Raw genomic sequence first — 9,958 nt, 5'->3', positions numbered from 1 at the left:
ACTAACTATTTTCTTCGCACGAAGAAAGGAGATGATACGCACCGGATTGGAAGTGTAGTCACCCTCCCACACTAACAGATCTGTCCTAGGCTTGGCTAACGTCACAGTTTTAGCATTACAATCAAAGATTGCAAAATTCAGAGAAAGCCAAGTCATACCCAGAATTACATCAACGTCAACCATTTCTAAGATAACCAAGTCTACATGAGTATTGCTCCCCATAAAAGTTACAAGACAAGACCTATACACCTTTTCAACTATCACAGACTCACCCACCGGAGTACAAACAAGAATAGGCATGTCAAGTAATTCACAATGTAAATTAAGACCATTAGCAAATGAGGAAGATACATAAGAAAATGTGGATCCGGGATCGAACAATACAGAAACCATGCAATCACAAACCAAAAGATTACCTTTGATGACAGCATCAGATGCCTCCGCATCAGACCGCCCAGGGAAAGAGTAACAATGGGCCCTATCGTTTGTCTGTCCATTGCCCCTACCATGTTGTGATGTAGTGGCTCCAGTTTTCCTTCACCCCGGCCGTTTTGGTGACCACCATTACCTCGACCACCGCGTCCTCCAGAATAACGGCCTCTACCATGACCACCTCTACCTCTAGCTATTGGGGGTCTATAACTTTGTTTGGGACAATTCCTCCTAATATGTCCAGTCTCCCCACATCCGTAACACTCTCTAGAGTCAAGCATTGGTATCTCAGAGATGTGTTGACCGGTCTGAGGTGGACCCCCAACTACAGTCTGTAGTGAAGACTGAATGGGTCGAACTGAGTAACCTCCGGAGCCCTGTCTTCTAGAGTAAGAACCATTAAACTCACCTCCCTTTCGAAACTTCTTTGATGTCGATGCCATGGTGAATTCATCTGGCTTCACTCCTTCCACCTCTACCACGAAATCTACCACTTCTTGGAAGGATTTTGCCGTAGCCGCTACCTGTAAGGCTGAAATCCACAACTCTGACCTCAACCCCTTCACAAAACGACGAATCCACTCTTGTGGACTGAAACAAAGTTGGGTGGCATATCTGGATAGTGCATGAAACTTAGCCTCATATGCATTGATCGACATCCTACCTTGCTCTAGGCTTAAGAACTCATCCCTTTTCCTATCCCTCAAAGTCCGGGGGATATACTTCTCAATAAATAAGCTAGAGAATGAGGCCCAAGTCATAGGTGGTGCCTATGTTGGTTGACACTCAACATGTGACCGCCACCACATTTTGGCGTTCCCTTGAAACTGATAACTCACAAACTCAACACCAAACCGTTCTACTATACCCATCTTGTATAGTAGCTCATGACAATCAACCAGAAAATCGTAAGCATCCTCAGATTCAGCACCCTTGAAGACTGGAGGTTTCAATTTCAAGAACTTACTGAAAAGTTCATGCTGATCATTTGTCATTATAGGCCCAGTAGTCAGACGTGAAAACGTGCCTATGTCCAATGAGGCATCCATACGAGGAGCCATAGTAACTGCATGTTGTACCTCTGAAACCGGAGGTGTTGGTGCAGAAAACACTAGAGGGGCCTGACCCTGATCAGACAACCCACTAAGATAAGCGAGAACCTGATTGATCATCGCTGGGGTAGGTTGGGGTGGCAATTCCTCATTTTGCACTTGTTCATTCTCCCCTTCCTCACCCTCTCTTTCCACTTCCTTAGTCGGTGGACGATTTACCGCCCTAGTATCAGACGGGCTAGGTGCTCGTCCTCTTACTCTAGAGGACGTCCTCCCACGACCTCTACCACGGCCTCTTGCCGCTACTCTTCCTCGAGCTACAGCCCCAGTGGCTGGCTCGGGCGCTTCTGGTCTTGCCGATGTTGGTGTTGGCGCAGTTGTTTCTCTAGTTCTAACCATCTGCGAAACAGAGTGAAGATGGTCAGATACCAATTTGTATCACCTAGATACCAATTGGACCCAAGTAATAGCACGAAAGAAAGAATGAAAGAATGAAATTTTCCTAAAGTCTTATAGCCTCTCAAAGAAAAGTAAAGGCGTCCCCCTACCGTTCCTTAAGACTCTACTAGACTCGTTCTTGTGTGATGAGACCAACGAACCTAATGCTCTGATACCAAGTTTTTCACGACCTAAAACCGAGCCGCGACTGGCACCCACACTTACCCTCCTATGTGAGCGAACCAACCAATCTAAACCTTAACATTTCAATGTAATATCAACATAAAGTAATGCGGAAGACTTAAACTCAATAATAAAAACCAATTCAATAACTATTATTTCCCAAAATTTGGAAGTCATCATCACAAGAACATCTACTTCAAATTACTAAATCTAAGAGTTTCTAAGAAGCTAAAAATTCATAAAAGCTAGTCCATGCCGAAACTTCAAGGCATCGAGACATGAAGAGGAAGATCAAGTCCAATCTAGAAGCATTAGGTCACCCTGATATCTGGAGTAATGAAGACTGGCTAGAGTTACTGTTGGGTCGAAGATGACGGCACGTTTGCTGCACTCCACAAATAAACAAGAAGAAAACATAAAAGTAGGGGTCAGTACAAAATACGGGTACTGAGAAGATATCATCGGCCAACCAAAAATAGAAATCAATATATACCAAGTAATATTATAAAATAAACTATGATACTCAACATGTAGCAACAGCAAGTACTATATCATTAACAATTACCGTCAAGTTCACACATGAGGACTCAAGCCTCAATACCATACTCATTTGGGAATTATGTTCATTAGATTGAGTATATTAACATCTTTCAAGATTCATTATCTTTATTTCTCTTGTGTCAGTACGTGACACTCCGCTCCCTCATATTCATTAATCCTCTTGTGTCGGTACGTGACACTCCTATCCCCTACTACTATGTGTCGGAACGTGACACTCCGATCTCCTAAATTTACGTGTCGGTTCGTGACACCCGATCCCCTAAATCTACGTGTCGGTTCGTTACACCCGATCCCCTAAATCTACGTGTCGGTTCGTGACACCCGATCCCATAAACCTATGTGTCGGTTCGTGACACCCGATCCCCTAAATCTACGTGTCGGTTCGTGACACCCGATCCCCTAATCTCCTTCTATCAATTCATCAAGCCTTCTTTATTACCAAGGCATCATCAATCTCATTATTTTAGTTCATCACGCCTTCTTTTATACCAAGGCCTCAGCATTAACAAAGAGATTAGGGTTTTGCAAGATTTGGGATTCAATAACTTCATCATGCTTATATAATCACAATTATATAATTACATTCATGCATGCATACAATTAAGCACATAGCAGAGTTTACAATATTATCAATACATATCCTTCGCTATTAAGAGTTTACTACGAATATCGTAAGAGAAACCATAACCTACCTCCACCAAAGATTAGTGATCAAGCAAGCAAATTCCCAAAGCTTTGTGTTTTCCTCTTCGTTTCTCCTCTCTCGATCAATCCTCTCTCCCTCTTTGTTCATTCTATTTTCTTTATTCAAACCCTCTTTCTTTTACCCTAATTAGTATATAATTAAGAATAAAGATGGCAATAATAACCCACTAATTAACTTAAGGTTACCTCTTTTAACCCCCAAGTAATTAGACTTATTAACATTAACCCACCAACTTTATAATTAAAGCAGGAATAGTCAAAAATGTCCCTTAAAACGTATAAACAAATCCGACCTAGACTGGGATTACGCAACCTGCGACGGCCCGTCGTGCCTGCGACGGCCCGTCGTGCCTGCGACGGTCCGTCCTGCAGGTCGTCGCAAGATTCAGAGACTCAATTTCCACCAAAGAGTCTGTGACGGTCCATCACACATGTGACACTCCGTCACACATGTGACGGTCCGTCCTGTCATTTCCTTACGAAGTTCAGAGAGTCGATTTTCAGTACCCAATTTCAGATTTTCTAAGTGTTTTGAAACGAGACCCTGCGACGGTCCTTCGTGCCCATGAAGGTCCGTCGTGGGGTCCGTCGCCTCAGCCTGTTTTTCCAGAAATAAAATCTGCTAATCAAAACGACTAAAAAGGTTGTTACACCAATCATGAAATCATAATAACTTTTTTACATTATAAGTATTTTTACTTTTATTTTTTAATTTAATCACTAGGAGTTACTACCCATGACTTTCCCCTCTTTAATTTTTACTTTTGATAATATTCGTAACTCTCATAATTTTTATGTCCATAACCTCCAAATTAAATTTGTAATTTTATGATATCTTATGTATTCCTTTATTTTGGCTGTAAATTCGTATTAGTTTCATGAAAATTCACATTCACAATCATCCTTTATCTTTTCATCATATAGGTTTGGTTTGTAACAAAAAAGAAGTACATGAAGGTAAGAAATATTTCATTGCAAATTTTTTATTTTTTATTTCATCTATTTTTGTCTATATAAATTCTTGTTTGTTTGGAGAATGAAACTAAAATGTAACCAAAAAAATACATGAACTTAATAATTATATCATTCTCAAGTCCTTATTTTTTCATTTCCTTTATTATGTCTACATAAATTCATTTTTATTTTCATGAAGATTCACATACAAAGTTATAATTTTTGTTCTTCATCATACTTGTATGTGAATTAACTAACATATAACCAAAAAAAAATATATGAAGGTAAGATATATTTCATTCTAAAGTCTTTCTTTATATTTTTATGTACTTAGACATGCTTTCTTAATATATATTTATAGATTTGTATCATAATTAATCAAGTACGTGTGATTAAAAAAACCCTCTATAATTCTTAACAATGTGTTGTACACATGCAATTGCTCTTTCTAATAGTTAGTTTTCTGGATATAATATAGTTTGATTATAATATTTGTTGGATTTCAAGAAATAATTATTAATTAGTATTGTTAGTACAATTCAAAAGATAATATATAAATATATTAAATATAATTCATATTTTGTTCTTTCTTTGGACATGATTATTATGTAATTGGTGTATGATTTTTTTTATTTAGTTGGTTGCATATAATGAAGAGTTTGACATACGGATCAAAACATGATGGTGGATCTCTTTGCAAATGAAGATGGTAGAAGGAAAAAAAATGAAGCATAATTAGAGATTATTATTTGAATTAGATTTGTATTAGCAACTTAGTTACTTTTGCTAGAGTTTTTTAAATTTTGATATATATAAATAATTTATAAAAATGTACTATATTGTAAATTCTAATCATTTGATCCTTTAGTATTCAACTTGCTTTGAAATGTATTTATAAATTTTATATAGTCACCAATCTTATATTTTCTCTGTTAATTTTTGTATTTTCACCCCTTATTTTTATTTATTTATTTTACAAATAAAATCAATACATAATATTAGTAATACATTAAATGTCCAATAAAATTATATATTTGAATTATTTATAACTCATATCTATTCATCTTACTTGTAACGTTTGATATTAAATATTATTCATAACCTTTGTATGTTTCATTTTTTGTACCCAACTATACATAACAACTACATAAAACGAGGTAATTCGTGAAGCAATAACCTAACTAACATCAATATAAACAATTGATATATATTCATTATCTTTAATCAATTCACCATATCAAATCCAAGATTTATGAAATTAGGAAAGAACATGAGTCCAAGGGAAGTTCCAAGTGAACAACAAAAATTATCCATCATTATACACCTACCAAACCTTAAGTAATCATAATTCATCATATTTGATCCGTAATTTCGTTTCTCAAAGAAGACCCGTGTAGAGGAAACCCTAGACTTTTGGGAAATTTCAAAAACATCTTTGTAGGACCTTTTTGGGAATGGAATCCCAAGATTTAATGAAGCCATACCTTAATGAAAATTTAGATTTTGCCACAAAAATGAGTTGAATCCTTTAAGAATTTATCCTCTTCTTGGAGCACCAAAGTTCATCAATGGAGGTTTAGGAGAGAGAGAGAGAGAGAGAGAAAAACTAGAGAGAAGGAAGAGCTTCAATATTTTTTGACTTCTAATTGACTATTTTGTGTATTTGGGTGGGGAATGGATATAAAATGACTGAAGACTATATATATCAACCCTCATAAAATACCCAAAAAACCCTTCACTAGTTGGACCTTAAAACAAAAGTCCAACTTGACTTTTCATTCAATACCAAATTATCAAGAATTGTAGGTGGGTCCACGACGCAATCAGGGTCCAAATTGATTTTTCAAAATTTCTTTTTGAGGAAGAAGACCTCGTTATATCTCAGCGATACGGGGCTGAAATTTTAGAGATCGACAGCTAGGCATGCAACGCGCGACCAAATTAAATTCTTTCAGTTGGAATATCTTCTTTGTTTTTCGTCTCTAAACCCTCAAACTTCCACGACTCTTTCCCCAAACATATAGGAATGTAATTACCTATTTTTATGTCATAAATCATTAAGTTAGGCTCTAGCTTAGGTCATAGAGTTTGGGGGTGTTTCAGCTGGTGGATTAAAATATTCAAGATTTCTAAGCTTCCATTGTTTCTTCTTCCTTTACACTACTGGTAATCGTGAACGTTTTAGTCCGCGGGGAGAACTCAATTCTTCACTATAGTTAACCACCTCCATACATTTCTGGCACATGCACTGTAAACAATACCAACTCCCTTTAGGAAGCTCTTACATGAACGAACTGGCAAGATGAAATGTAGGTAGACAATTATCACAACAAATCAATTTGTCACAAGATAATTTTTGGGTGGAATTTTTACTAAATCCAATGAAATTGATACTTTCAATAACCCCAAATAGATAACTAATATTTTATCTCAAATTTTTATCCATTGCCCAACCAAACATGTAACCGTGGATTACAATTTAATCGGCTTAAGGTTAACACATACAAAAAAAATCAGCAATTAAAAAGTGATAAAAAAAAGTTAACACATACACATTTTTCTGACTATTTTATAATCTGTGAATTTATTTTTTTCTTTTTATTTGTGAATTTTAAATTAATAGTATTTTGAGGATCATTTTCTTAGTGGAACAAGGATTAACATTTCGAGATACTCTTTTAATTTATTGACATTGTTTAACTTATTTGGAAAGCTGGTCATATATATAAAATGAGTAAAAAACGAATTAAATAACCTTTTGTAAGTTTTATAAATATTTAATTAATGTCTAAAAATTATAATAAGTAAATGTAAGAAAAAAATAAAAAAATAAATTTTGTTTTACTCCTACAAAAGATAAAGAAAATTAAATCATCGAAAATATTTTCAGCCTAATACCATATATAGTTATTTCAACATATTATCTCTTATTCCATTTACTTCACTACGGTGAAAGTTTCGTTCTAATATATAGATATACAAAATAAATAAATATATTTTATATGTTTAAAAAAAATCTATGATATCACAGACAAGGAGAAATATTAATAGTATCTATATATTCTATACTAACCTAAATATTACATATTTCATGATATTATCTTATAAATATTTTCTTTAGTCGCGCGAAGCGTGAATAGTTTCACTAGTTTTAAGTAATCAAATCAAAATGATACTTTTGATATCTAGATGATACGATTTTGTTATTGTAACATAAAAAAATAATAATAACTTTTATGTTTTAAAAGTTCAATAACCACCCTTGAATTTTTAGACTTGCTTTTATTTGCATCGATCAGTTTCACATAGGCTACGCTAAATCGAAAAAAAATTATTTAATGTAGTTGCTACACTAGTTTTCTTATATCTCAATATAGAAATGATTTAATAATGTATATCTTGTTAAATGTGAATACTCAAATCTAAAAAAATTAATTGAACACTCATCACAAATTATTTTTAGTTTGTTGATTGAAAAAATATATTTCATTTATTTATTTGATGTTGAATCAATCACTTATCCTTATTAAGAATTTTCGATTAAGAATAAAGTAAAATTTAATCGACATAACATTAGTTATTTTGTGTTAAATATGATAAAGCCAGTAAAACAACAATGATCTTTAAACCATGAATCTTTTAAATAAAATTGGGTATTTGTAAGGGATAGTCCATTAAAGAACTATGGAAGAAATAAACCCTACATAATTAAATAAACAAGTGAAAGAACATGCAAATTGTTGACTTAATTATGATGAATCACTGAAAATGATTCTTGCGTAATTGAATTTCATCCCCGTCTTAATAGGTTGGATTGTGTGATTGAATGAGAAGAATTGTTGAAGTATTATATTTATAAGAGCAGCAATCGATTAGGATTTTCTAAAAATATAGTAGATACTTTTAAAATCTAACTTTCTCACAAGAACAGGTATCAATTTGAGTCAATATTTGTAAATAGGCCCATCTAATTTCGCAATTATATATAATATTTGTAAATCGGCCCATCTAATTAAATTCAATTTAAATGAGTTGGATCACTTAGATTTTAGTTGGGTAAATATGAGCTTCCGTATATTATTGACCCATAAATTATAAACGAATATGGATAAAATATGACAATCTGTATGAAATTTCACATTTATAATAAAAAAAAAACCCTTAAAAATTAAAGAAAAATATTTTTCAGATCAATAAAAACAAACCAATGCATCCCTCATGCCCCCTCTTGTATTATCTACCAACAACAACCTTCCTACCTCATCTATCCAACCATCATAACATAACTCTACCTACCCTTTGGGTGAGGGATCAAAACATGGATCAGAGTCAAAATATGGAATCATAATCGAGAATCAAGTCTTGCTATATGAAGTTGTAGTTAAGGATGCGAATTTATTCTTGGGTCGAATGTTTTATATCGCGTCAAGGATTGAGTCTTCGCTCAGGTTCGGTAATTACAGTTGCGTACTGAGTAAAATACCATTGAGATTCAAATTTTGAGTAAGGGTCGAGAATTGAGTCCGAAATAGGAATTTGCATTGGATTCTGATTCAAAGATTGGCTGGAGTGGGCCTCAAATCAAATAAGAGATTTTTGTGGTGGAAGCATAAAGGGAGAGAAGAGAGTAGTGGAAGAGATTTTGGAAGAGGTGTGTTTTATTTATGAAGGCAAATGCCCCTTATATAGACATACATAATGACCTTTCGTCTTTGTTAAAAGACAATTGACCTTTACTATTTACACAGTAACTTGACTCTAACTATTTACACGGTTATTTGACTCTTACTATTTACGATAAAGACATACTGACACTATTAACTTTACGACTTTTAACAAGAAAATAAAATAAACTTTGGCCAAATGGCCGACAATGACTATGACCTAATTTGTACATATATCTTTATGTCTCTTTCTTCTTTCTTTCCAATATCTTGTTCTTCACATCTTTTATTCTAGTTGGACGTCTGACACATAATTGTCTTCTCCTTCACATTTTAAACATATATGGTCAGGATATTTTTATCCTATTAATTTGCAATATCTTGTCATCAAATTGGCTGAAATAAAATTCTTTCGTATAGCTCTTGTCGTAGGTATTTGTTCTGGCTTTAACAAGCTCAATATCCATTGTCTTAGATCTTCTATATCTGCTATTCTAATTTCTCTGCAATTTGAGTAGATGATTGTCTGGTCTCTGTTGTAATATGTCCAAATTGCATTTTCATTTAAGTAATTATTTGTCATCTCACTTAGTATAGTAGCTATTCCGATAGTTCTTTTATTTGCATAAAATTCTGGAATATCCACTTTTTGTATTTCTTCTTGGATATCTATTTTTTCTAGGATTATCATTTCTCTTGTAAGTCCAATCTTTATAGCTTGTATTGTAGGTTTAACTTCGTCATATAGTATCTCTGCTGTAGCTGCGTAAAACTTTATATAAAAAAAGAGTCCCTTTAGTTACTCTTTTATATTGTAAAAAGGCTTTATATAATTCCGGTATCTTTGATATCTCGTCTCCCATTATTGTATATACAGTACTTAATAATCCGTAGTTGTAGCAGGTTGCTACTAGATTTGGGTTGGTTCCTGGTTGTGCAATTAGCTTATTGTATCCTTGTAAATATTGG

This window comes from Solanum lycopersicum, chromosome 12 (assembly GCF_036512215.1).
Source record: "Solanum lycopersicum chromosome 12, SLM_r2.1".
In the NCBI taxonomy this organism is placed as follows: Eukaryota; Viridiplantae; Streptophyta; class Magnoliopsida; order Solanales; family Solanaceae; genus Solanum; species Solanum lycopersicum.
This window is presented reverse-complemented; position numbering follows the sequence as displayed.